We start from the raw sequence: 27,968 nt of genomic DNA on the forward strand, positions 1-27,968 counted from the left end.
ATAATTAATTTTCACATTAAATTTCCTATTTCTGTGCTGCTCTTCTATTTTGACTTCTGCATTTCTTTTTTAATTTTAAATTTATCTTTATTGTTGATACTATTACAGATGTCACCCCTTTTGCCCCCATTGACACCCTCCTCCCTGCTCCTGCCCCCTCCTGCATTCCCCACACTATTGTCTGTGTCCATTGGTTATGCATATATGTATATAAGTTCTTTGGTTTATCTCTATCCACCCGCCCTTTCCCTTTCAGGTTTATCAGTCTAACAACCAATTTGTACTTCTTAATCCCTTCACCTTTTTTGCCCATCCCCCCAACACCCCTCCCATCTGGCAACCAACAAAAAGTTCTCTGTATCTATAAATCTGTTTCTGTTCTACTTATTCATTTTGTTTGTAGATTCAATTGTTGATAGATATGTATTTACTGCCATTTTATTGTTCATATTTTTTATCTTCTTTAAAAAAACCCTTCAGCATTTCATATAATACTGGCTTGGTGGTGATGAACTGTAGCTTTTTCTTGTCTTGGAAACTCTTCATATGGCCATCAATTCTAAATGATAGCTTTGCAGGATAGAGTAATCTTGGTTGTAGGTCCTTGCTTTTCATCACTTTGAATATTTTTTGCCACTTCTTTCTGGCCTGCAAAATTTATTTTGAGAAATCAGCTGATAGTCCTATGTGGAGTTCCCTTATAGGTAACTAACTGCTTTTCTTTTGCTGCTTGTCTTGGTGTGGGCCTCTTGGGGTTCATCTTGTTTGGGACTCTCTATGTTTCCTAGACTCATCTGTTTCCTTCACCAAGTTATGGAAATTTTCTGTCATTATTTTTTCAAATAGGTTTTCAGTTTCTTGCTCTCTCTCTTCTCCTTACAGCATACCCATCATGCAAATGTTGGTACACTTGAAGTTGTTCCAGAAGCTCCTTACACTATCCTCATTTTTAAAATTTTATTTTTCTTATTTTTGCTATTCTGATTGGGTGTTTTTTGCATTCTTATATTCCAAATTGATGATTTGCTTCTCTGCTTCACCTACTCTACTATTGATTCCTTACAAATTATTCTTTATTTCAGTTAGTGCCTCCTTCATTTCTGGCTTTGCATCCTTCATTCGTCACTGGTCCTTTTTTATGCTCTCGAGGTCCTCACTAAGTTTCTTAAGCATCCTTATAACCAGTGTTTTGAACTCTGCATCTGTTAGATTGCTTATCTCCATTTAATTATTTTCTCTGGAGTGTTGTTCTGTTATTTTTTTTCAGACATGTTTTGTTGTCTCCTCATTTTGGCTGCCTCCCTGTGTTTTTTTCTATGTGTTAGGTAGAACTGCTATGTCTCCGAGCCTTGGTAGAGTGGCCTATTGTAGTACGTGTCCTGTAGTGTCCAGTGGCACAGACTCCCTGATCACCGCAGCTGTGGCCTCGAGGTACACACCTCGTGTGGACTGTACACCCTTCTGTTGTAATTAAGTCTTTTTTTTTTTTTTAATTTTATTTTTGTTACCCCATTGACATCCTCCCCCCTATCCCCCCTGCCCCGTCCCGGCTTTGTTGTCTATGTCCATTGGTTATGCATACATGCATATAAGTTCTGTGGTTTAACTATACCCTCTCCCCACCACCTCCTCTTCTGAGGGTTGTCAAGTCTGTACCCTACTTCCATATTTCTGGGTCTACCTTATTCCTCAGACTGTTATATTCATTATATTCCACAGATAAGTGAGATCATGTGGTATTTGTCTTTTTCTGCTTGGCTTGTTTCACATAGGATAATACTTTTCAGGTCCCTCCGTGTCGTCTCAAAGGATAAGAGATCTTTCTTTCTTACAGCTGCATAGTACTCCATTGTGTATATGTACCACAGCTTTTTTATCCATTCGTCTACTGATGGACACTTGGGCTGTTTCCAGATTTTAGCTATTGTAAACAGTGCTACTATGAACATGGGGGTACATATATTCATTCTGATTGGTGTTTCAGGCTTCTTAGGGTATATTCCTAGAAGTAGGATCACTGGGTCAAATGGAAGTTCAATTTTTAATTTTTTGAGGTAACACTATATTGTTTTCCATAATGGCTGCACCAGTCTGAATCCCACCAGCAGTGTACTAGAGTCCCCTTTTCTTCACACCCTTGCCAACACTTGTTGTTTGATGATTTGTTGATGGTGGCCATTCTGACAGATGTGAGGTGATACCTCATTGTTGTTTTAATTTGCATCTCTCTGATGATTAGTGTTGTTGAGCATTTTTTAATATTTCTTTTGGCCATTTGTATGTCCTGTTTGGAGAGGTGCCTATTCAGCTCCTCTGCCCATTTTTTAATTGGGTTCTTTGTCTTCCTTTTGTGGAGTTGTATGAGTGCTCTATATATTTTGGAAATTAACGCCTTATCTCATGTATCATTAGCAATGATGTTCTCCCATACAGTGGGTTGCCATTCAAATTTTGATGGTTGTTTCTTTTGCTGTGGAGAAGCTTTTTAATTTGATGTAGTCCCATGTGTTCATTTTTTCCTTTGTTTCTGTTGACTTAGGTGATGTATCAGTGAAAATTCTGCTGTGTATGATGTTCAAAATTTTGCTGCCTACATTGTCGTCTAGACTTTTTAAGGATTCACAGGTCACATTTAAGTCATTTATTCATTTTGAGTTTATTCTTGTGTATGGTGTAAGTTGATGATCTAGTTTCATTTTTTTTGCATGTAGCTGTCCAGTTTTCCCAACACCATTTATTAAAGAGGCTGTCTTTACCTCACTGTATGCTCTTGCCACCTTTGTCAAATATTAATTGAGCATATTGCCTTGGGTCCATTTCTGGGTTCTCTGTTCTGTTTTACTGATCTATATGCCTGTTCTTGTGCCAGTAGCAGGCTGTTTTGATTACAGTCGCTTTGTAGTATAACCTGATATCTGGTATTGTGATCCCACCTACTTTGTCCTTCTTTTTCAAGATTGCTGTGGCTATTCGGGGTCTTTTTTGGTTCCATATGAACTTTTGAAGTATTTGTTCTAGTTCTGTGAAATATGTTGTTGGTATTTTGATGGGGATTGCATTGAATCTATAGATTGCTTTGGGTAATATGGACATTTTAATGATGTTAATTCTTCCAATCCTTGAACAAGGTATGTGCTTCTACTTTTTTATATCTTCCTCTATTTCTTTTTTCAATGTCCTGTAGTTTTCTGCAAATAGGTTCTTTACTTCTTTGGTTAAGTTTTTTCCTAGGTGTCTTAATTTTTTTTTGGCATGATGGTAAATAGGATTGTTTCTTTAGTTTCTCTTTCTGTGAGTTCATCCTTGGTGTATAAGAATGCCATCGATTTTTTTGACGTTAATTTTGTATCCTACAGCTTTGCCAAATTCATTTATTAAGTCTAGTATATTTTTGATGGAGCCTTTAGGGTTTTCTATCTATAATATCATGTCATCTGCAAATAATGACAGTTTCACTTCCTCCTTTCCAATTTGGATCCCTTTTATTTTTTCTTCATGTCTGATTGCTGTGACTAATAATACTTCCAGTACTATGTTAAATAAGAGTGGCGAAAGTGGGCATCCCTGTCTTGTTCCTGTTCTTAAAGTAAATGTTTTTAGTTTCTGCCAATTGAGTATGTATGATGTTGGCTATAGGTCTTTCATATATGGCTTTTATTATGTCGAGATATGTTCCCTCTATTCCCACATTGCTGAGTGTTTTTATCAGAAATGGATGCTGGATTTTGTCAAATGTTTTTCAGCATCTATTGATATAAGCATGTGGTTTTTATTCTTCATTTTGTTTATGTGGTGTATCACATTTATTGATTTGCGAATATTGTACAAGCCTTGCATCCCTGGGATGAATCTCAGTTGGTCATGGTGAATAATTATTTTGATGTATTGCTGTATCCAATTTGCTAGTATTTTGTTCAGGATTTTGGCGTCTGTGTTCATCAGGGATATTGGCCTATAGTTTTCCTTCTTTGTAGTGCCTTTTTCTGATTTTGGAATTAGAATTATGCTGACCTCATAAAACAAGTTTGGAAGTCATTCTTCTTCTTGAATTTTTTTTTTTTTTTATCCTCACCCGAGGACATTTTTCCATTTTTTGTTCAGATAGAGCGGGAGGGAGAGAGAGGAAGAGAGAGAGAGAAACATCAACGTGAAGGGACACATCGAGTGGCTGCCACCCGCACGACTAACCAGGGCCGGGGACAAACTGCAACCGAGGTACGTGCCCTTAGCGGGAACCAAACCCAGGTCTCTCTGTACCATAGGCCGACGCTCCAACCGCTGAGCCAAACCCGCCAGGGCTTCTTCTTGAATTTTTTGAAATAGTTTCAGGAGAATGGATGTTAGTTCTTTTTGAATGATCGGTAAAACTCCCCCATGAAGCCATCCAGACCTGGGCTTTTATTTGCTGAGAGAGTCTTCATTACCTTTTCAATTTCTTTAGTTGTTGTTGGTCTGTTCAAGTTTTCTCTCTCTTCCCGGTCCAGTTTTGGGAGACTGTGTGTTTCTAGAAATTTGTTCATTTTGCTTAGATTGTCGAATTTGTTGCCATATAATAGTTCATAGTTGCTGTTAACAATTTTTTGTATTTCTGTGGTGTCATTTGTTACTTCTCCTCTTTCATTTCTGATTTTATGTATTTGGGTTCTCTCGCTCTTTATTTCTTGGTGAGTCTAGCTAAGGGTCGATCAATCTTTTTTATCTTTTCGAAAAACCAGCTCTTTGTTTCATTGATCATTTGAATTGTTATTTTGGTCTCTATGTCATTTATTTCTGCTCTGATCTTTACTATTTCCTTCATTCTGCTTGCTCTGGTTTTTTTGGTTTTTTTGTTTGTTTGTTTGCTGTCTTATTTTTTCAGTTGTGTGGTTAGACAGTCAATTGGAAATTTTTTTTGTTTCTTGAGGTAGGCCTGCAATGCTATGAACTTCCCTCTCAGAACTGCTTTTGCTGCATCCCATAGATTTTGTGATGTTGTGTGTTCATTTTCATTGGATTCCAGGAAGTTTTTAATTTCTTCCTTGATCTCCTCGGTAACCCATTCATTGTTTAGTAACATGCTATTTAGCTATTTAGCCTCCATGTGTTCAAATGTCTTTGCATGTTTTTGTTGCCATTGATTTCTAGTTTCATGCCATTGTGATCTGAGAAGATGTTTGATATGATTTCAATCTTCTTGAACCTGTAGAGATTTAGTTTGTGTCCTATTATGTGGTCTATCTTTGAGAATGTCCCATATACACTTGAGAAGAATGTGAATTCTGTAGTTTTGGGGTGTAATTCTCTGTAGATATCTATTAAATCCATTTGGTCTAGTGCTTCATTTAGAGTCTCTGTTTCCTTGCTAATTTTTTTCTAGAGGATCTATCCAGTGGTTTCAATGGAGTGTTGAAGTCCCCTGCTATGATTGTATTGCTGTAGATTTCTCCTTTGAAGTCCTCCAGAAGATTTTTAATATATTTTGGTGCTACTATATTGGGTGTATATATGTTGATCAAGGTTATATCTTCCTGTTGGATAGATCCTTTCAATATTATGTAGTGGCCTTCTTTGTCTCTAGTTATGGCCTCCATTTTGAAATCTATTTTATGAGATAATGAGTATTGCTACACCAGCTTTTTTTTTTTTTTTTGGTTTTCATTTGTTTGGAAGATTTTTTTCCATCCCATCATTTTCAACCTATGTGAGTCTTATTGTGAGGTGGGTCTCTTGTAAACAATGTATAGATGGGTCATGCTTTCTTATCCAATCAGCTACTCTGTGCTTTTTTATTGGAACCTTCAGTCCATTTACATTTAAGTTGATTATTGATATGTACTTATTATTGCCATTTTTGTTTAGTTTGGTTATATTTTTCTTCCTATTTCTTCCACTAATTACAGCAGTCCTTTTAACATTTCTTGTAGTGCTGGTTTGGTGCTAATGTATTTCCTTAACCTTTTTCATCTGGGAAGCTCTTTATTTGACCGTATCTTTTGAATGACAGCCTTGCTGGATAGAGTAGTCTTGGATTCAGATTCTTGTTTTTCATGACCTTGATTACTTCATGGCATTCCCTTCTGGCCTGTCATGTTTCTTGTGAGAAGTCAGCTGAGAGCCTTATGGGGTTTCCTTTTAGGTAACCTGTTGCTTATCTCTTGCTGCTTTTAGGATTCTCTCTTTGTCTTTAATTTTTAGCATTTTAATTACTATGTGTCATGGTGTAGGCCTGTTTCGGTTCTTCATACTTGGGGCTCTCTGTGCTTCTTGAACTTGAATGCCTTCTTATTTCACCAAATTAGGGAAATCTTCTGTCACTATTTCTTTGATTATATTCTTTAACCATTGCTCATTTTCTTCTTCTTCAGGGACTCCTATGATGTGAATATTATTACATTTCCAGTTGTTCCATAGTTCTCCTAAGCTGTCTTCCTGTTTTCAATTGTTTTTTCCTTTTGGTTTTCTGATTGGTTGATTTTTTTCTACCCTGTCTTCTAATTCACTGATCTGGTCTTCAGCTTCCTCTACCCTGCTGTTTAGACCTTCCAATGTGTTCTTTATTTCTGATATGTCATTCTTGATTTCTTCTTGGTGGTTTTTCATTTCCAATTGGTTGATTTTCAGCATCTCTATGTCCTTACACATGCTGTTGAGCTTCCTCAAAATGATGGCTCTGAATTCTAGCTCTGTTAACTTGCCTAACTGTTCCACATTGATCTCATCTTCAGTGGAGGTCTCTTCTTCTTTCATTTTGCTTTTCTTTCTGTGTTTCTCCATTTTTGGCTATCACAGTGGGCTTCGGAGCCTGCCAAGTTTTCCCTGTGGGTGTTGGTGTTCTGCTTTTTGTGGCTCTCTCTAGTGGGTTTAGTTGAGCGAGGGAGGACCCATGTTAAACACCACTGTCAGGTCTTACTTTCCTTGCTAGAGTTGGTAGCCCAGGAATGGTACTGTTATCCTCTAGCTTTTTGCCTGGAGGCTAGCATCGAGGTTACTTGAAGAGTTTTGGGTTGTCAGTTGATTGAAAAACTCCCTTAGGTGCTTATCATGACAGGATTTCCCGAGGGTGGGGCAGATGCTTGTTGTTAGCCTCAATTTGCATTTCATTGGCCCACCTGTGTGGGGTTGAATCTCCCAGGGAGGTACCACCACCTCTCCCCAGAGCCCTGGGAAGGAGTAAGATGTCTACTGTCCTGCATAGCTGCAACTCAGTAAAAGCTCTGAGCACCCTCCAAATCCCAAGTGTCCCCACACAGTTCCAGTCCAATCTGCCCTCCCTCTGCCAGAGCCCAAGGTGAGTGGCTGTGGCTATTTTAGCATTTGTCCTGGCTCTGGGCTGTGGAGCCGCTTGGGAGTTTAACACAAGGGCACTGCTCACAGCTAAGGCTGCTGCTGTCTGTGGGCTCCCAACCCCCCTGTCACGCCTCTGCAATCCTACCAGGATGAAGTCAGTGTCACTGGTTATATGATCCTCACAAGCTGCTTTTCTGTTGCTTTTTCCCGTCGAATTATCTGTGTTTTAGTTGTAATTCCAGTTTGGTACTGGGAGACGGTCTGTGTAGCTTCCATTCACTCTGCTGCCATTTTGGAATTTCCTGTAATTGAGTCTTGATTTCTGTTGGCACATCAATGGGAGGGATTTACTCAGGCTGATCAGCTGCAAGGAATGGCTGTGCCCACTGACTACCAATCCGTACCACCTTGGATGATCAGTTGTTCAGAGACCTACCACACAGAGCAAGACTTACTTCAGCAGGGCTGTTATACCCACTGAGTCCACCCCTTGAGTGTGTCACGTGTGGAGGTGGTTGGGTAGTGGGTCTTTGACATGGTTGGAAGGTGTTCACTGGGTGTGCTGGCTCTGCAACTTTCTGGGAAGTGCAGGCCAAGGTCAGCCACTGCATGTGTTCTACCCGGAGGCACCAGGTATAAGCTACAAGGCTGTACGTGGCTGCTTCTTGTGTTTGACTTGTAGGTGCCCAGGCAAGTCCAAGCTGTGAACCAAGGCTGGCTGCTGCTAGTACTATGCCTGGGGCCACTTAGCAAGGAGTATGGGGCTTGCTGAGGCCTGATGCTCTTTAGCCTACAAAGGTCTTTCCTATGGTAATGTCACTGGAAATAGCTTGGGTGGGCCTGAAAGTTGGGTAGGGAAGGGCCTCAGGGAATCACCAGGGCAGGGCAAACAGCATGAGCCAGGTTGCTGGGGTCCCAGATATGGTGCCCATCTGGAAGCCCATGGGGGAAGTGTTCACCCAAGGAACAACAGCCTCCACCAGCACGTCTGTCCAGGAGAAAGCTGCCTCTCCTGTTCTCGCTCTGATGCCAACATACAGTTCTTCCCTGTATGTCTCTTGTGCCTTTTGAGCAGCCTCCCCTGCAATGGAACCCAGAGGGAGCCAGTCAGACTTAGTCCCTACAGGCCCTTTAAAAGGAGCTGCCTGGGACTCCAGAAGCCTCAGCCTCCCTTAGCTTTAGTTCCTGCTGGTTTTTACAGCCAGAAGTAATGGGGACTTCTCTTCCTGGCACTGGAACCCTGGGCTGAGGGACCTTGTGTGGGATGGGGACTCCTCAGTCCTCAGGGAGAACCTTCCCAGCCGAGGTGTCCTCCTGATTTTTATCCTCCACACCAGTCCATCTACTTCTGCCCCTGCACCCCTCCTACCAGTCTCGATGTGGCTGCTGCTTTCATTTTATAGTTGTAGGACTTCCATTCAGTTCTATTTCAGGTGTTTCTGAATGATGGTTGTTCTGTAGTTTAGTTGTAATTTTGATTTGGTTGTGAGAGAGGCGAGGACTGTGTTTACCTATGCTGCCATCTTGACTGCATTTGTTTCTCTATAAAAGACCACACTAGCCCTGACCAGTTTGGCTCAGCAGTTAGAGCATCAGCCCGCGGACCAGAGAGTGCCAGGTTTGGATCCTGCTAAGGGCATGTACCTCAGTCCTCAGCTGCAGTTTGTCCCTGCCCGGTTGGGGTCGTGTGGGTGGCAACCACTCAATGTGTCTTTCTCACATCGATGTTTCTCTCTCTCCCCCCGCTTTTTCTGAAGATAAATGCAAAAATGTCCTCAGGTGAGGATTAAAAATAAAGGCCACACTAATATATAGAAGCAGTTAGAGTTCCTCTTAATATAAGATGAAAGTAGTCATGAGGCAGTTTGGCACTTTGGAGTACACAGGCCCCTCCACACCTGAGCCGCTTCTGTCTGTTTCGGGCTGCAGACATGCCTCTGTCTTTACTTTAGCTCAGCTGACAGTCGGCTCCACTGGTCCAGCCTCCGTATCCTGAACTGCACTCCTTACAGAGTGTGGGCCAATTTAAGTCAAGGCACAGGAATTATGGGATCTAGTTATGTAACAAGCTGGAATTTATCAAATTCTCACAAGCGTTAAATTTTGCTAAAGAAATGGTCACTTCTGGCCCTTTATTTATTTATTCATTCTTTATTGATTTTAGAGAGAGAGTGGAAGGGAGAGGGAGAGAGAGATGGAAACATTGATGCGAGAGAACATCGATTGGTTGCTTCCTGCATCCCCCCAGGGATTTGGCCCACAACCTGGGCATATGCCCTGACCGGCATTGAACCAGCGACTTCTTGATGCATGGGTTGACGCTCAACCTCTGAGCCACACCAGCCCAGCACTTCTGGCCCTTTAAGTGACTTGTTAGACTGTGCTACTCTGTTGATAAAATGAAATATTTATTAATAAAAACATCTGAACACCTAACCAGACTACGTCAAATAAATTTGGGTAAAAGGAGGGTGAATGAAAGGGTACGAAACAAAACTATGCAAAATCGAATAAAGTGAAAAACACACCTTGTACATGTAAAACAACTGTCATAAATTAAACAAAAAGCTTTATTCCTTTTGTTATCTTTCTTGATATATTCATAATCATGAAGGTGTTAAAATTATAAATACTAGTTTGGATAGAGCATATATTTGTTAAAATATATCAAGGTTATCCTGAGATTCAGGAGACTGCATATAAGATTATATTTTAATTAAAACCAGTCCTCTATGAGCCATTTTATTTTTTCCTTAGGATGGAAGTTTTATTCCCAATCTCTGTATCTAGCTGCATTATGTTGTCGCACCCAAAAAAAAAAAAAAAAATGAGAGAGAGAGAGAAATGATCAAATAGCTACAGTTCCCTACAGATAGTTCAAAATGTAAAACCATTAAACATTTCACTTCTTTGAATTTTTAAAGTTTTAGATCTGTGTATTCAATATATATAGCTATTTAATACTTTATGCCAGGAGATGGAGTCTTAAAAATTTAGAAGATATTTTGGCACAAATTGTAGAAAACCAAAACCTTGAGGAACACACATTCTCTCACACACACCCTAGGAACAAGCAGACAAAAACCTTCCATTAGCTTAGCCCCCAGAGGACTGTCTTGGGAATACTAAGGCAGTGTTGGAACCAAGGTGATGCTCTGGAGTTTTTATTAGTCCATTTTAATTAGCAGCAACCCTGCTGGAAAAAGGACTCCAGAGGCATTCCTCCAACGGGCATCCAAAAATAACCCAACTCTGTCTAATCTTGGCCTGTGCACAGCTGCGGTGCTAAGAGCCAGGGTGGTGGATCAATCCCAGCCTGCAGCCAATAATCTACATTTAAGTCTGTTGCAGAACAGACTTTGAGACTTTGTGTACGTACATCACACAACCTCTCTAAGTATGAATTCCCCTGTAGATAAAATGGGATAATGAAATCTGCTCCACAGAATAATTCCACAAGTTAAATGTGAGTAAGGTGTGAGTACTACTGCATTTGCTCATTGAAGGTCTAACAGAATCTGTGTTCTATTTTAAATCACTCAATATTTTAGTTTGCGGGCCTCTGTTGCAACTGCTCAACTGTGCTCTGTAGCAGAAAATCTGGCGTGGGTAGAATAGAAGGGCGTGGATTGGGGCTCATTGTAGCAGTCCAGGTAAGGTGCCAAACTGAGCTGAAGGGGCAGTGGAGTTGGAAAAAGTGAGCAGACCCAGCAATGTTTATTCTGGAGATCTGGCCAACTTGCTAATGAGTAAGATGCAGAGAGAGGAATCAAAGCGACTCACCGGATGTGGGCACCTGTGGGCACCGTGTATGGACTTGGAGAAGACTGGGGAAGAAACAGGAGGGAGGAGAGGAGACAGTAGCATCTGTTTTACACCCTAAAGTTTGAGATGTCCGTGACAGCTCCAAATGTGGCGGCAAGTAAGCAATTGGATTGATGTGTTTTGAAATAAAGGGCTTGGCCTGGGCTAGAGGCAGAAATGTTAATCTCTTCGACTATTTATTTATGACATAGCTTGCTACACTGTGGTGTACTAAATATTTATGAGGTATGCTGGGAAATTCTTTAGTATAATCAATGGTATATTACTACCCTAGAATCTGTACTTCCTTTACTAAAACTGTAAATAATTTACTGAAATTTTCTATATATTTATTACAGAGGTCAGCAAACTAAGGCACATGTGCCAAATCCAGACCACTGACTGTTTTTGTATGGCCTGAGCACTAAGAATAGCTTTTACATTTTTAAACATTTTTATTTATTTTATATATAAAGAGAGGGATTTATTTTGAGGAATTGGCTCACACAATCGTGGAAACTTGGCAAGTGCAAAATCTTGATGAAGTAGGCAAGCAGGCTGGGGACTCAGGGAAGAACTGCAGTTTGAATCCAAAGGCAAGTCTGCTGGCAGGATTTATTCTTGCCTGGAGAAAGGGGAGTCAATAACTCAGAAACAGTCACAGAGATATAGGGCAAGGTATGGGGGAGGGGCATGGAGCTTCCATGCCATCCAGAAGCTCACTTTTTATATTTTTAATTTGGGGGTGGGGGGTAAAATTTTTAAAAGAATATTTCATAATGCATGATCATTTTACAAAATTATAATTTCAGTGTCCATAAAGTTTTATTGGAACACAGCCATACTCACTCATTTGCATGGAGCCAGTGACTGCTTTTGCACTAATAGAGGCAGAGTTGAGTGCTTGCAATAGAGAGCAAAATGCCTGCAACGTACCAGTATTTACTCTCTAGTCTTTTACAGAATATGTCATCACCTAAATGTTAAGTATGGAGTTTTACTAGCTTCTTATAAGAAGCAATCTATATGAAAGTAAGTATGAAGTTCAACCAATAACAGTGTTATTTCTCAGAGAAATAGTGTACTCACAAGAAAAAAATTTTTCTGAGACACTAACCAATAATCCAATTTAAGACAATCTCCTATGGGAGATAAAATCCAAGTGTCTAATTTAAGGTTCCTTTTGGTATCTACCATTTCAACACCTAGCTTTTCATACTAACAGGAAAACTTAATGACAGTCAGCATACCCAAAAAATACTAATGAAGAAGGGCCAGAGGGAAATAATTTATGCAAAGGTTTTGTATATAAGATAGAGCAGATGTCAGAGGCTTTTGGGGATTCAAATTATAACCTCAAAGCTTTAAATGGGACAGGAGCTTGCTAGTTCATATCATTTATAATAGGATCATTATCACTGGGTGAAAAATTCTAATAATGGACATAAGGCAAAATTTGAGGAGCCAATGCTACGATCTACTAAGGGATCATGGAGAATTTTCTATGGAGAAGAGTAGAATTTGTAAAAAAAAAAAAGAGAGAGAGAGAGACGTAGAGGAAACATTTGCCCAAATAGTCCAATAAGGAGTAGAGAAAGCTAGTTTATTACTTATGAACACACCTTTTTGTACATTTTTATTATCTTTAATTTGCATATATATTAAAACATTTCATAACCCATCTGCTGTAATTGGTGGAAAATAAGTTCTTCAACCAGCAAATATCTTGTTCCCAACATAAACAGAAGGGGTTAGGAAATCCCATAGATTGGACCCGAGTGGAAGGAGACTTCTTCAGCACAGGGTGAGTTTCTACTCTCTTCATTTGTGATCAAACAAAGATGCCTTGTCCATCAGAGTTTCCATATTTCTAGAAAATAATTTAGGGGTAATGATAGGAAGTGTCATCACAAATGTTATTCATTAAGGACAGTTAATATACAAGTGAATATTACATTTAAGAAACACAACCTTGGGGGGAAAAGGAGAAACTATAAGAAAAATAAATCCATAATAAAATAAAATAAAATAAAATAAAGAAACGCAACATTATGATAAGCACACTTAAAAATATAATATCCATAGCCCTGGCTGGTGTGGCTCAGTGGGTTGGGCATTCGTCCGGTGCACTGAAAGGTTGCCAGTTGGATTCTTTGTCAGGACATGAGGCCAGATTGCAGGCTCGGTGCTTGGTACGGGGAGTGCAGGAGGCACTTGATCGGTGTTTGGCTTTCACATTGATGTTTCTCTCCCTCTCCTTCCTCTCTCTCTAAAAGTCAACATATGTAATATCCATATGATAACTGCAATAACTTTGTGATACCCAACCAAATTAACAATATCCCAGCATCATTTAATACTTAATTATATTAGTTTCCTAGGGCTACTATAACAAAATACCACAGACTGAGTGGCTTAAACAGCAGAAATTTTATTTTCTCACAGTCTGGAAGCTAGAAGTTCAAAATAAGGTGTTAGCAGGTTTGCTTTCTTTTGAGGCCTCTCTCCTTGGCTTACTGATAGCTTTCTTCTCACCATGTCCTCACATGGCCTTCCTTCTGTGCATGTACATCCCTGGTGTCTTTGTGAATCCAGATTTTCAGTCAGATTGAATAATGACCGCACCCAAATGGCCTTGTTAATCATCTCTTGGAAGATCCTGTCTCCAACTATGGTGACATCCTAAAGTTTGTGGGGTAGGACTCAACATATGAATTGGATGGGGCACAATTCACTCTATAGCACTAACCATACCACATTCTTCCTTCATAGTCTCTTTATATGACTGCTTCCTCCACCTTCATCTTCTTGTTCATGCACTAACTTGTGAAAGAAACTGGATCCATTGCCCTGAGGATTGTCCTACATCCTGAATTCATTTGCTTATTCCTCATGAGGCTAGCTTGTTCCCCTAAATTCCTGCAAACTAGGTGTTAGATTTGAAGGCTTGAATGGACTTAGGTTCAATAACTTGACCAGACTACCTCATGGTGGTACTTGCACTTCCCACTCTGTCCTATTAGAGGGACACCATGTCTGCATGACCAGCTCAGTTTTACTTTTGCTGAGAATATTGTTTTGTAGATATGTTCTGAGCAAGTCACTTCAACATTTACAAAGTGCCTGCTAGGTACGAGGTATGTTTGAGCACTAGCTGCAGAGGTAACAGGTGCTCTTCTTATTACAGGAGACTCTGCATGCTGAAAGATCCTGACAGTGTCCACTCCAGGCAATCCCTTGAAGTCCCATCTCTCATTAGTACTGAAATGCCTCCTGATGCCCCCCTTCCCCTGCACCATCAGGTGCCTCCCCAGACCCCCTAGCTGCAACTTCCCTAACTGACCTGAAAAAAACAGCATCATGGTGATGATGATGATGATGATGATGATGATGATGATGATACTGCATTTCCCCTCTGCGTTGTTAATTTGGATAATTGTTCTAGGTTTGGGAAACTGCCTCACCTCCAAAATGCATCTGAGGATATCAGATGTTCCCAGACCCTTGTCTTAGTATTGAAGCATATTCAAAATGTACCTAGAAATATGGGTGGTGATTAGGGGAGCACAGAAGGGGCTTTATCCTTTTCTCTCTTGGGAGGATATGTTCTTTGTATGATTTCAGAATCAAAGAAGAACCCGATTTTATTCTTAATGCTCTATTGCTTTCATCCTTACTTCAGACACTTGCATAAAAGTGGGGATTTGTAGAGGATTTAAATTAACACCAAATTTCAGTTCACATTCTCGGGGTTACATTGAAGCATGCATAATTCACAATATTCTCTAAGCTCTAGATTTATTTAGATTTCAAAACTAGAGATAGATCTGAAATATGCACAAGATTGAACACAGTAGGGGCTTATGTGGCATTAATCGCACGTCTTCATTGTCCTCTCTATCAAACCCTGAAATGTAATTTTTATGCCTTTCTGTTTCTCTGGATGCATTTTTGGAGCTCACTTCTCCACTGTTGACTGTAGGAAAAACTATAAACATAATAATTCTCTGGGCCAAAGAGTACTTCAAGTGCTTTTAACCAAGTAAAGGACTGTCATTCCTGATCTTGGCACTAAACTGTGTTTGTAAAGGAGAGTGCTGAAATGCGATGCAATACGACTGGCATATTTATCTGAATTTCCCACTGAGCATGATGCTTAGGGGAAAGTATCTTCATGGCACTTTTATTTATTTATTTTTTTCAGAAACACAATTTAATATTCCTCCTAAATATTAGGAACCACACATAGTTCTGGACTATGATATAGCATTTCCTTTAGGAGTCAGGTTATTAGTCTCCACACTTACTACATGCACGCTGTAGGGTGCTCTTGCACCTCCCCTCCCCACCACCTTAGTGCCGGTGGCACTGTGTTTGTCACTGCTGCCACCACACCTGTACAGCACAGCTGCTCGCCCCTGCTGTCTTTATCTCTTCTTCACCTTGTTCTTTGGGCAATTTTTCTTTCCTTTTTTGCTATGTCTCAGCTTTAAGTCATGGAATACCTTTGCCATACCCAATGAACACTACCTTTACAAAACAGAAAGGGGGAATGACTTGGCCAACAGAAGCCCAGTGCCAGCAAATGACTTATGTCAAGTGACCAGGTTGGGAACAGAAGTAAACTGACATCCAGCATTCCAGCCCACCATGCTGCCTTTAACGTAAATTAACAGCATTTTAAAACCATTTCATTAAGATATACTTCACATATTATACAACTAAGTCATTTAAAGTATATAGTTCAATGGCTTTTGGTACATTCAGAGTAAGTGACTAATACCATAATCCTCATTAGAACTTGCTCATCAGCACTGCAGGGAGACACCCAGCACCACTTAGCTGTCGCCCACCAAGCCCCTTTCCTCCGCAGCCTTGGCCACCACTGATCTACTTTCTGTTTCTACAGGTTTGCCTATTCTGGACATTCATATAATGGAATCATATAGTCTGTGGACTTTTACATATGGCTTTTTACACTTAACAGTGTTTGTATGGTTTACCCATGTAATCACAACGTCTTAGAATAAGAAGAAAAACTTAGAGATCATCTTGCTGCTTCAGTTTGCAGATGAGAAAACCAAGGTCCAGGGTGGTGGCTGTTGCTGAGGTCCCAGAGCTCGACAGCAGAAAGTAGGGCCTGGTGCAAGACCTCTCCAGCTGCGTCTACTAGGACGTTTTCCCCGTGCTTCCCCAGTGAGAGTGACAAAGTGCCTTTGCTCTGGTCGAGAAGCTAACAAAGTGACATCCCTCCACTAGGCTTCATATCCTCAGCTTTCTTCAGCTCTTCCTGAACCCTCTTTCACACACTCTAGTGAGGCATTTAGGTTACTTCTAGGTTTGTGAGTGCCAATGGTACCAGGCGTCTGTGTGGACGAGTGGGGACCTGGCTATTTGATGCTGCTGAATACAGACACAAAGGTATAGGACTGATTTGTTTATGATCTTGAAACACAATTTAAGCACTTTCCATAGTATTCATCTATCTTTAACATGAAACATCATCAATAAGTACCAAGTGTAATAATAATAATAATGGCATTGGAATAGCACTTAATAGTTTTCAGATACCTTTCATAAACACTCTCATTTACTGCTTTTGACACATCTCAAGACAGCTAATATTCAAATGAGGAGATGGAGACTTAGGAAAGTGGAGTGATTTGGTACCAGCCTCACAAGTGGCTTGAAACCCCATGATCCCTTCCTCCTGGCACAGGCCGCCACACAGACTTCTTGAAATTCTTGACCAATTGGTTGCTCATTATTTTTCAGTGATGCTTCTGTAAGTACCAGTTGTGGCTGGAAGGCCAGCCCCGTCTTACAGGACTCTTCCAAATAAACCTCGCATTCCCACTCAGCCTCTCTGGTCTGGCCACCACATGGTCACCTCAGGGATACTCATCTCATGATCTGATTTCATCAGATGCTCCTCTACTTCAGTCCACTTTGCTATTGTTCAGTCGGTCATCAGCAAATTACCCTAGTTCTTCACAACTCTCTTTGAATGTCCCTTTTCCTTTAATTTATCACTGAAATCTGGCTACTTTTGGGGGGCGGTGTCCTGGTAATTGGTGATATTTTTCCACTGAAATTCCACCATGCCCTTCTATTTTTTTTTTTTTAACCTCACTTGAGGATATGTTTTCATTGATTTTAGAGAGAGAGGAAGGGAGAGTGAGAGAGAGAAACAGCCCGGCTGGTGTGACTCAGTGATTGAGCGTCAACCCATACACCAAGAGGTCATTGGTTTGATTCCTGATCAGAGCACATGCCCAGGTTTTGGGCCTAATCCCCACTGGGGGGCATGTAGGAGGTGGTCAATCCATGTTTTCTCTCATCAATGTTTCTGTCTCTCTCTCCCCCTCCCTTCCTCTCTCTCTAAATCAATAAAGAAAACTTTTTTTTTTATTCTCACCAGAGGACCTTTTTCCCATTTTTTGTTTAGATGGAGTGGGAGGGAAAGAGAGGAAAAGAGAGAGAGAGAAACATCGAAGTGAAAGGGACACATCGAATGGCTGCCTCCCGCAAGACCCAGCCAGGCCGAAGACAAACTGCAACCTAGGTTGTGCCCTTCGCAGGAACCAAACCTCGGTCTCTGGTCTGCAGGCCGACGCTCTAACCGCTGAGCCAAACCAGCCAGGGCAAGAAAACTATTTAAAGTAAGTTTTATGTCTCTTTGCTCTCTGTTGCTACTTCCAAACATTTCTTTCCTGCCTTCCCTCAGAACCCACTTAAGTTCTGACACAGGCCAAAGCATGGATGAACCTGGATGCGTTATGCTAAGTGAAATAAGCCAGTCACAAAAGAATTAATCTACGGTTCCACGTATTTGAGGTACCCGGAATAGTCGAATTCGTAGAGACAGAAAGTAGAAGGGAGGTTGCCAGGGGTAGGGAAAAGAGAATGGGGAGTTAGTGTGTAAGGGGTAGTCCCGGTTCGGTGTGCCGATATTCGTTCCCGGTGTTGAGTTGTCGGGGTTGGTGGGCAGTAACTGAGCCAACATGCTTCGTAATCTGCTGTCTTTTCATCGGTTGCCCAGAGGACCATACGTACTGCTTCACGCAGGCAGTTTGAAAATAAAGTTTCAGAGAAACAAAAGCTTTTTCAGGAGGACAGTGGAATTCCAGTACATCTAAAGGGTGGGGTAGCTGATGCCCTTCCGTATAGAGCTTCCAGGATTCTTACAGTCGGTGGAACGGCATAGCCCTGTATCAACTGGCTACGGCTTCCCTTCCCAGGAGCAGGTTGGCTTCAGTTATTCCCCCAGCCAGCAGCTGGTTGGTTCACTTTCATTCCGCTCTCTGTGGACCAGCATGCTGATAAATAACTGAATTCTTCTTTGGGGATCAATATTTATTGACTTATACTAACTGCCACCAATAAAGCAGTCTTTACCATGGAAGAAAAAAGGGGGTGTCGAGTTTTAGTTTGAGAAGATAAAAAAATTTCTGGAGATGGATGGTGGTGAATTTGGAAAACAATGTGAGTGTACTTAATGCCAGTGAACTGTACACTTAAATGGTTAAAATGATAATTTTTGTTCTGTAAACTGGCCACAATTAAAAAAAAAAGAAAACACTTCTTTTGAATGATGTACTTAGACTGAACCCCTGCTGCTGCTCCTTCAGTCCCCTGACGGCCTCCTGCATGTGGGCCATCATTTCCGCTCCAGCATGGTCCCTGTCATCATTCTTGATTTCAGCATCCTTGCAAATTGCCTGTGCTACACTCTGGCTTCTCAGCTACTTGATTTCCCAGTTCCAGAAATCGATTTACCGCAGGACAGCCCGCACTGACATGGCCATCCTCTTTACCAGAAACCTGTCCCAGCCCCCTACCTGTGACCCGCACGTCCTTCCCTCAGGCTCACTCACTCTGGTTTTTTCCTCCAGAAGTCCTCTGGTCTCTGGGCCTCCCACCCAGTCTCCTCCCCCTGACCTGCAGGTGTCCTCAGCACCCTCCGTCTCTTCCTCATTCACTACACTTCCAGCGTGCTCTGGGAGCAGGGCGGTCTCAGTTGTGTTTGCAGCTCTTTCTTCCTAGAAGCCTCATCCCCCACGTTGTTGGATGCCTGCCTCCATATCCTTGGTCTCAGCTCAGGCGTCCCCTCCTCTGAGACCTTCCCTGGCTACTTAACAGGAGCAGCACCCTCCCTTCATCATGGTCTTTGCAGCACTCCCCAGACTGAAAGTTCTCTTACCTATTTACTTTCATGGTTTTTGTGAGTTTCTTTCACTAGAGCATAACCCCTGGCAGAGACTGTCTAACTCGCTCCTTGAGGCCCACACCTCAACACCGCAGGAGGCATTCACTAAGCAATTGCGGCCAGTTCAGCAGGAAAACCCTTGGAAAACAGTGATTGTTTTAACCTTTCTACACTAGATTTATAATCAGGTCATTCTTTACCCAATCATCCTGATAAGTCACCAAAGACTCAGCATATATTTAACATTTGAGAAAGAGGAAATAAAGCAGCCAGGAAGGATGTTAAGGACATATCCCCTGTGCCATTGCTTACAGTGTCTTGCTAACAATATCCCAGGATGCTGGAGAATATAAAAGTCTTTTGCAAAGCCACAATTGTGTCTATTGGACTGCAGATTTATACAAAGAACTCTAGGATTTCTGCATGAAACAGATACCACCTCAATCACTATCATACTTTTCTAAAAGTTTCTCCTTCGTAGTGCTTTCCAACTCTCTGACACCAGGGTCAGAAGTTGAAAGGTCCAGGAAAACAATTTCGGTAAGAGTAAAATTATGAAAGAACACTCAATGGCAGGCAGGATGCAAGCAAGCACAGAGTCTGACGTACTGAAGACCTGCAGACTAGTTGTTCACCTGTCTCCTGCTCCTTGTGTGGCTCACAAAGTCAAATGCTCTGACAGGTGACAGACATCTGTTCCACCCTTCTTCCATTTCATGTCTTCTCTAGCCTTTCCTGTTTTTATTTTAATGGTCTTTAAATAATGCCATACAAATAAAATGCACATTTGGTTTGATACACTTTTACAAACTGAACACGCTCATGTGAACAGTACCCAAACTGTGTAACAGCACATTACAAGCTCCCAGAAACCTCTTCATCAAGGGTAAGCACTATTCTGACTCCTAACAGCACAGAACAGTTTTGCCATGATTTGTGTTTTCTTTAAATACTGTGTGCAGTTGTTTTGGTTTTTTTTTTCCAGTCTGGCTCTTTCATTCAACATTGTTGGTGAGATTCATCCACAATTTGAGGTAGTTCTTGACGGATCACTTTTACTGACAAATAATATTCTATTGTTTGAATATACTACAATTTATCCTTTCTACTACTGGTAAACATTTGAGTAGTTTTAGGCTATTATTTATACTATACCCAAGAATATTAGAATGCATGCATTTAATATAACCTTTCTGGTCAATATATACTGAGGACTACAAGGGCTGTGTCAGAGTGTGTGCATGTGGTCAGCTTTTCTATGAGTGTTCTAAAGTGGTTGTACCAATTTATACTCCCATCAGCAAAGTAGGTTGCTCTGTATCATCATTGCTTGGCATTTCCTTCGCTATTTTAGCCATTCTGGGGTGTGTGTGTGGGTGTGCGTGCGCCATTCTTTTAATAACTGCATAAGCTGCACTGGATCATTACACTGACTACACTGACTATTAGGTTACGGGTATTGCTATAAAAATGAAGAAAAAGCTAAGCTTTTAAATGTAAAATCAAAATGACTTGTTTTTATATTTTTGATGGAGGGATTAAGTGGATCGGTTCATGCACTGGCAGTTAAGTCTAGTATTTCCTCTAAATAAAAATTGTCGTATTATTAAGCAGTCATGTTATTAATATGGTGCATGTGTGTGTATGAATGTATGTATGTTTATTTAGATATGTATATATGTGTGTACATATATAAATGTATGTTTTGTTTGATGCTTATTTATAATATTTCTAGTGCCTACTACAGTGTATACTAGGCACTATTTTACCATCATGAGAAATTTGCTGCATTGTTTTAATGTGGGTTTTTTAAAAATTATATATTTTTTATCCTCACCCAAGGACATTTTTTTTTTTTTCAGATACAGTGGGAGGAAGAGAGAGAGAAACATTGGCGTGAAAGGGACACATCGGGTGGTTGCCACCCACATAACCCAACCAGGGCAGGTGACAAACTGCAACCAAGGTACATGCCCTTAGTGGGAATGGAACCTGGGACTCTCTGGACCACAGGCCAATGTTCTAACCGTTGAGCCAAACCGGCCAGGGCTAATTATTTATATTTTTAAGAGAGAGAGAAACATTGATTTGTTGTTCCATTTATTTATGTATTCATTGGTTGATTCTTGTATGTACCCTGACCAGGGATCACACCTGCAGCTTTGGTATAACAGGACAATGCTATAACCAGCTGAACTTCCTGGCCAGGGCAATACAGATTTCTTTTAAAACTATTTGAAATATGCTGAATGAGACATATAACAATTGTTACAAGAAAAGATGTATCAGTTTAGGAAAATATGTCAAATTTAACTACTCTGGGATGTCACTTACACAGTCCCAGCCTTCATTTTAACCTTCTCTTGGCTACATCTGAACTTTAGCTAGCCACCTCCTACAGCATTTGGGTCTCTGAGATAGCACATAAAAAGCTATGGAACCAAACCATCAGCTTCTGCCCACTCTCTTTGCAGGGCCTCTGACCCTGATGACATAGGCTGATAACCCAGCACTAGTCATGCTTCTCTCTCAGTTCTTCAGAGCCTAAGACAGAGCAGCGTCAGCCTGTTCTGTCCCTCAGCTGTACCTTCTCCACTGTCCAAAAGGCAAAAGAATTTCCCAAGCAAAAGCACATTCATCTGAAAGTCAACTCCCTCCCCACCAATCTCACCATCTAAAAGGCCGCTTCAGAAGGAAGAGTGAAAGGAGAAAGACCACAAAGTGGCAGGAGCTTTTCTGACTCTCACAGTTTCCTCCAGAATGTTGCCCTTTTTCTAGGGGTCCGAGGCAAAAACGAAGGCAGAATGATTGATAAAGGGTCTTCCTTCATGATTCCAAGCCCGGGATGTCAACTGGGGCCATGGAGAAAGAACAGGGAATAGCCATGAAAGACCAGGGCAGATAGACTTCACTCGGGCTTGCCGTTGGGTGGAAGTGGGAGGAACTGGGAGGAACGTCACGCTTTCTCAGATGGCTGCATAGAGAGTGACGCTGTTTCCAAAATAGGAAAGGGCAGTGAATTGCTAGGTTTATTCAGGAAAATGATAGTGCGATTTTAGACATGAATTTTTCCATGTTGCAAATATTTTGTCCTTTTTTTTTTTTCTTCTTCTGTAATTTGTAATGATTGCTTAGAACATCTTGTTAGAGAGCCTATTCCTTGCTGTGAAACACGGAAAAGATGGAAAAAAGTCTCATGCATATCATTAATGACTGCATGACACATTTTTTAGCGATTTGGAGATTCACTAAAGCAGCCCCACAGACAAGATTTTAGTACATTTGAAGGGGCCCCTGGGCTAATTATGCTTGGGAATTCACCCATCTGCGTAACCTTGAGAAATTCCCCTGGTCTTCTGGCATTAGAAAATCGCCTGATTGAGATTTCCATCAGGAGATGCAAAATGAGTGTTGACTGCTATTAAAAAAGAACAAGTTAAAACATGCATAATTTTATAGGCATAACCAATGGACAAGACAATAGTGTGGGGAAGGCAGGGGGGTAGGAACTGGGAGGAGAGGGTCAGTGGGGGAGAAGGAGGGAGACATCTGTAATACTTTCAACAATAAAGATAAACAGCATGCATGATTTATTAATTTCCTTCAGATAAGACTCTTTTCTTCTAATATTTCCCAAAGGCAATTATAAAAGTTGGGTTATACGATATGTTCATTTAGTAACAGCAGAAGAGAAGAGAAAGACATTACTATTATAATCTTAAAACCTTTGGTAGCTTACGTTACAAATTTGGCAACAGCTATATAAACAAAAGAGTAAAGATTTCCATTCAAAGTTACTGTAAAACAGATGGTAACATGTTTAAGTAGTTTTTAAAGGGTGAGGACATATTTAAGCATCCATCTGGAAGTAATTATAATTCTAAAAATCCATTGTTATTATTAAGCTTTCAGTTGACTTCCCCTACTAGAACAATGAACTACCTTTTTCTTAAAATAACCCCCAAATTCTTCAGACAATAAAACCCCACAACAGAAGTTTGTGAGAATTCATAATTTTGCACAGAGGAAGACTTAGAGTTAAGATTGCCCACTAAAACCCACTAGCTACTAAATATTGTTAATACTTTCTGTGTCATATAAAGTGGAAGACACAGCTTTGATTTGATTTTTGGTCTAGTTTTGCTGAAGTCAGTGCAAGTAATTCCAGCTCTTCATTAATATTTCATGAGCTAGACGGAACTTTTTTCTGGTGATAATTAGACCAGATGACAACATGCCAGCGTTCTCTCAAACTTAAATTATGCTTATTTCAGGATCCAACTAAACAAGATAGAAACATCACTATTTACTCATTTCCCAGCAGCTAATAAGGACAGGTGGAAACCTTGGGCAGGCAGGGGGCCTCTTTGTGACTTCATTAGCATCAGGTCTCAGGTGTTTATCTTTGGCCGGTGTGATCCAGAGACAGCTGCATTTACCTGTTGCTGTTTTCAGAGTAGATAGCTAAACCTAGGAAGAGTTCAGCAGCGAAAGCAGCCCTGCTGGATTCAGTTGGTCTGTTTTTCAAACTTCATTGTGTAGATTCTTGCATAGGAGAGAGTGAGCAGCCAAAACATTTCCTGTGGATTAATCAGCCTGAAAGCAACATCCTCAGAAACCACTCCCTTCAGATTCTGGAAGGCTGGTGCTCATCACACAGGAGTGGTACCTCTCTTCCACACACTTAAGCACTTTTACCAGTTCCCTTTTCCCAGCCTGTTCACTTGATTTCTTCCAGTTATACCAGAAACCAGAGGCATGGGCTTGAAAGGGACTTGGATCATAGCTTGGATCCTAAAGTTGGGTGCCCACCCACATTTAGGCGAGCACTCAATTTTAGGAACAAATGTTTGCTGAAGAACCCGCTCACACTAACACTCACACTCACCCCTTCTCTACTGAGCACACCCTAAATATGCTGTTCTGGAGGCAAATTCGTGGTGTAGAATACATAACTAAATGTGATATCTGTGAAAAACCATCCTGCTTCCAGGAGAAAATAATTTTAGAAAAAGCTTTTCCAGGCTGGGGAAACTTAGAAAGCAGGAAGACGAAAAGGAGGGCACAATTAGGAACAAATTGTGCTAAGTACGTAGAAGCACTCCTGCAGAGAACGAGGAAGTGAGGTGTCTCTTGAGGGTGCGGCACAGAGAATGTTCCTGGAATATCACCATTCTCTTCAAGCTCCCCCTTTCACGCACCCCCCGCCACAGTCAGTGGGAGCTCGGAAGCAGTGAAAGAAAAATGCATCCAAGTGGCTCGTGAGGAAAGGGGCTTTGTTCCTAACACGAAGCAGTGACCTGTCCTTTGAACAGGCTCAAAAAATATTGGGAGATATTTATACGCCCCAACTGAAGAAACAGGTAAAATTGGTGTGCCCTAGTATAATGCTAGAGGGAGCCTTATACTCATGGCCTCGAAGTGAGACTCTCCTTGTTTGTGGTCAGTCTAGTATAGTTGGTACACTTAGAATTAAGGAAGCTACGAAATACCCAGAAATAGTTCTCTGTCTTCACCTCCCATCCCATTTTAACTTCATTGGTAACTACTGCAATGTGAAAATAAAAAAGGAGCAAGACTCAAGTCAGTTGCTCTTGCAACATCTGGGAACGTTGTTGCCTGAAAGAGACCTGGCCCGTACTCGGTCTGCCCAGGGCCCTCCCGTAGTGTGTGGGTTCTTGCCTTGGAGCAGGAAAAACTTCACAAGTCCGGGTGAATATAAGGGAATGTTTATTACAGCTGGGGACAGTAAACTAAGACAGGGCTTAGCACAGAAGAAGCAACAGGAGAGCCCAGGCTGGGCTGCCGTAGCTCTCTGGGAAGTCAGAGAAAAGTGGTTAGCCCGGCACCAGCCGCCACTGCTCATTGCTCCCCTGGTTGCAAGTTTCGTGGGTTCCATAGAGTTTAGAACATGTATGTCTGTGTGGGAAGAAGTGGGAGAAGGAGGGGGAAGGGAGTAAATGGGGCTGCTCACCAGAGGGAGAGCCAACGCTGGGTCCTTGGTCTTGAGGCTTTTATCTCCTTCTTGCAGGCGGAACCTTACGGGAGGTGTCAGGGGAGGGTTTTAGCAGAATATTCATCAGTTTTCTTTTTTTTTTAAATATGTTTTTTGTTGATTTTAGTAAGAAAGGAAGGGATAGGAAGAGGGAGAGAAAGAAACATCAATTCTTTGCCTCTACCACACAGCCTGACCAAGGGATCGAGCCACAACCTGGGCATGTGCCCTGACCAGGAATCAAATCAGCGACCCTTTGGTGCAGGGACAATGCTCAACCAACTGAGCCGCACCGGCCAGGGCTATTCATCAGTTTTCTAGGTATTCTCCTTCAGGGTCATGGTCTCCACTGACTGGTCAGTGTCAGGGCAGGGGGTCGTTAGTCATTGCAGCTGGTCCTCGTGTCCCTCACCTGGTTTTGCTGCTTTTCTGGGTCTGGAGCTGAAATACAACGGAGGCCTAGATGTTATCTCTAGGAAGGTGATCTTCTGTATCTGCTGTGAATTGCTGTCAGTTTGTTCAGCTCTGTCTCACTTTCCCTCTTCCTCTTGGCCTGGCTCACTGGCCTGTCTCGATGTTACCAAGCAAGGAAGGGCTCACTGCCTGATGCACAGAGAACCCAGTACTATGGCACCAGCTTCTGAAAAAAGAAAGAGCCATTTATTTGGAAGTTCTGCCTGGATGGAGACAGGCAGCAAAGCTCAAATTTGTCTTCCAAATCTAGAGTTTGAGGCAAGATTTACTGGGTTTTAGTACCCAATCTTCCTAGACCATTTGCTTCTAAAGGATTCTGGCATTCAGATTCTAGTCATGTCTTGGCCCTTTGGTTCCCTGGGTTGGGGAGCAGTTAAGGATTCACAAGTGTTACTCATAAGTGGGATAAACTTTGTTTCTGGGTCTTGTTAGAAACAGGACAGGACCAGCCCTGGCAGGTTTGGTTCAGTGGTCAAGGGCACCTACCCCGGTTGCAGGTCCGATTCCCCCAGGAGGCAGGAGGCAACCAATCAACATGTCTCTCTCACAATGATGTTTCTCTCTCTGTCCCTCCCTCCCTTCCACTCTATCTATAAATTAATGGGAAAATATTCTAGGGTGAGGATTACCAAAAAAAAAAAAAAAGAAGGAGGAGGAGGAAGAAGAAAGAAGAAACAACAGGATAGGACCAGTTTGAGCTAGTTCTGTAACTACAATACAAAAGTCTGGTAGTGATGAGTGAATGGATTGGTAGCATGAATGAGTATCCAGCGTCATATTGTCATATTCTCACCTATTCCAACCATTCCTATTCTTGAGTATCTTAGATAAGGAACTACATAACAATTCCTCATGTTGAAAAATCACCTTTCTTGTGAAATCCTGGATGTTGTCTATGTGTTGACAGCCCTCTCAAATCTATTAAGACTTAAAGAATCTTTCCAAAATGTTAAAGAATCAGAGAGACACTATTGTTTTGGGAGATAATGATTCTATTGTGAGTCAAGTGGCCCGGCTAATAGGCTCTTGCATTCAATGACATTATGACTTCAGAAAATGAATGGAAAATTCTAGAGGTGGTTACATACTGTATGTTTTTATTTATATGATACACAGGAAAAGGGAAAACTATAGATAACTAATGCTATTTTTTTTTAACTTGAAGAAGGTTACAAAAAATCCCAATATATTAAAAATAATAAAGTCATACAGGCCACATTTTCTAATCACAAGGCAAAAAAATTTAAGCAAATGACAGACTAGTCAAAAAATTAAAAATAAACTTCTAAAAGCATTTGAGAAAAAAAAAAAGAAATCTGAGCTCCATGGAGCTGAGCTAGTAGATCTGAGCTATTTGGAATTAAACAATAATGCCACGTATCAAAACTCACAGAAGATGATCAAAGCAGTAATTAGATAAAAATTATAGCACTGCCCTGGCCAGTTTGGGTCAGTGGTTAGAGCATCAGCCTGTGGTCCAGAGAGACCCAGGTTCGGTTCCTGCTGAGGGCACATACCTCAGTTGCAGTTTGTCCCCAGCCCTGGTTGGGTCATGCAGGAGGCAGCTACTCAATGTGTCCCTTTCACGTCGATGTTTCTCTTTCTCTCTTCCTCTCTCTCCTTCCCACTCTATCTGAACAAAAAATGGAAAAATGTCCTTGGGTGAGGATAAAGAAAAAAAATTATAGCACTGAGTGCATTCATTAGAAAACAGTAATGAACAAATATAAGTGAATTAAGGATTTAGTGCCAGAGGCTAGGAGAAAACTAACAAAGTAGTTGTCAATAAACTAGATAAATAAAGAATAATGGAAATGAAAGCAGAAATTAATAAAATTTACAGTTAACAAAAAGTAAAATTGATCCATAAAAACCTGGTTAGTTCTTTGGAAAACAGAGCTACAGACTAATTTTGGTAAATATGATAAGATGACTTTATGGGTTCTATCATAGCTTTAAAAAACAGGTGATTCCGCCTGGCCAGTGTGGCTCAATGGTTGAGCATCGACTCATGCACCAAGAGGTCACCAGTTTGATTCCCAGTTGGGGCACATGCCCAGGTTGTGGGTCAAATCCCCAGTGGGAGGCAGCAGAATGAGAAACATCTGTCATTGATGTTTCTCTCTCTCTCTCCCTCTTTCTTCCTCTCTCTCTAAAATCAATAAAAGAAAAAAAATTTTTTTAAAAGGCAGGTGATTCCACCCTGGCTGGTTTTGCTCA

The 27,968-nt window shown here is 41.2% G+C and overlaps 1 protein-coding gene and 1 pseudogene across 1 annotated transcript in view; both read left to right on the forward strand.

Annotated features, from left to right (window-relative positions):
• The window catches only part of RGS20 (regulator of G protein signaling 20), a 155,586-nt gene that overhangs the window by 45,912 nt on the left and 81,706 nt on the right, over positions 1-27,968 (forward strand).
• On the forward strand, positions 18,027-18,393 carry LOC118631828 (annotated as a pseudogene).

The sequence above is a fragment of the Molossus molossus genome, unplaced genomic scaffold, assembly GCF_014108415.1.
Source record: "Molossus molossus isolate mMolMol1 unplaced genomic scaffold, mMolMol1.p scaffold_m16_p_16, whole genome shotgun sequence".
In the NCBI taxonomy this organism is placed as follows: domain Eukaryota; kingdom Metazoa; phylum Chordata; class Mammalia; order Chiroptera; family Molossidae; genus Molossus; species Molossus molossus.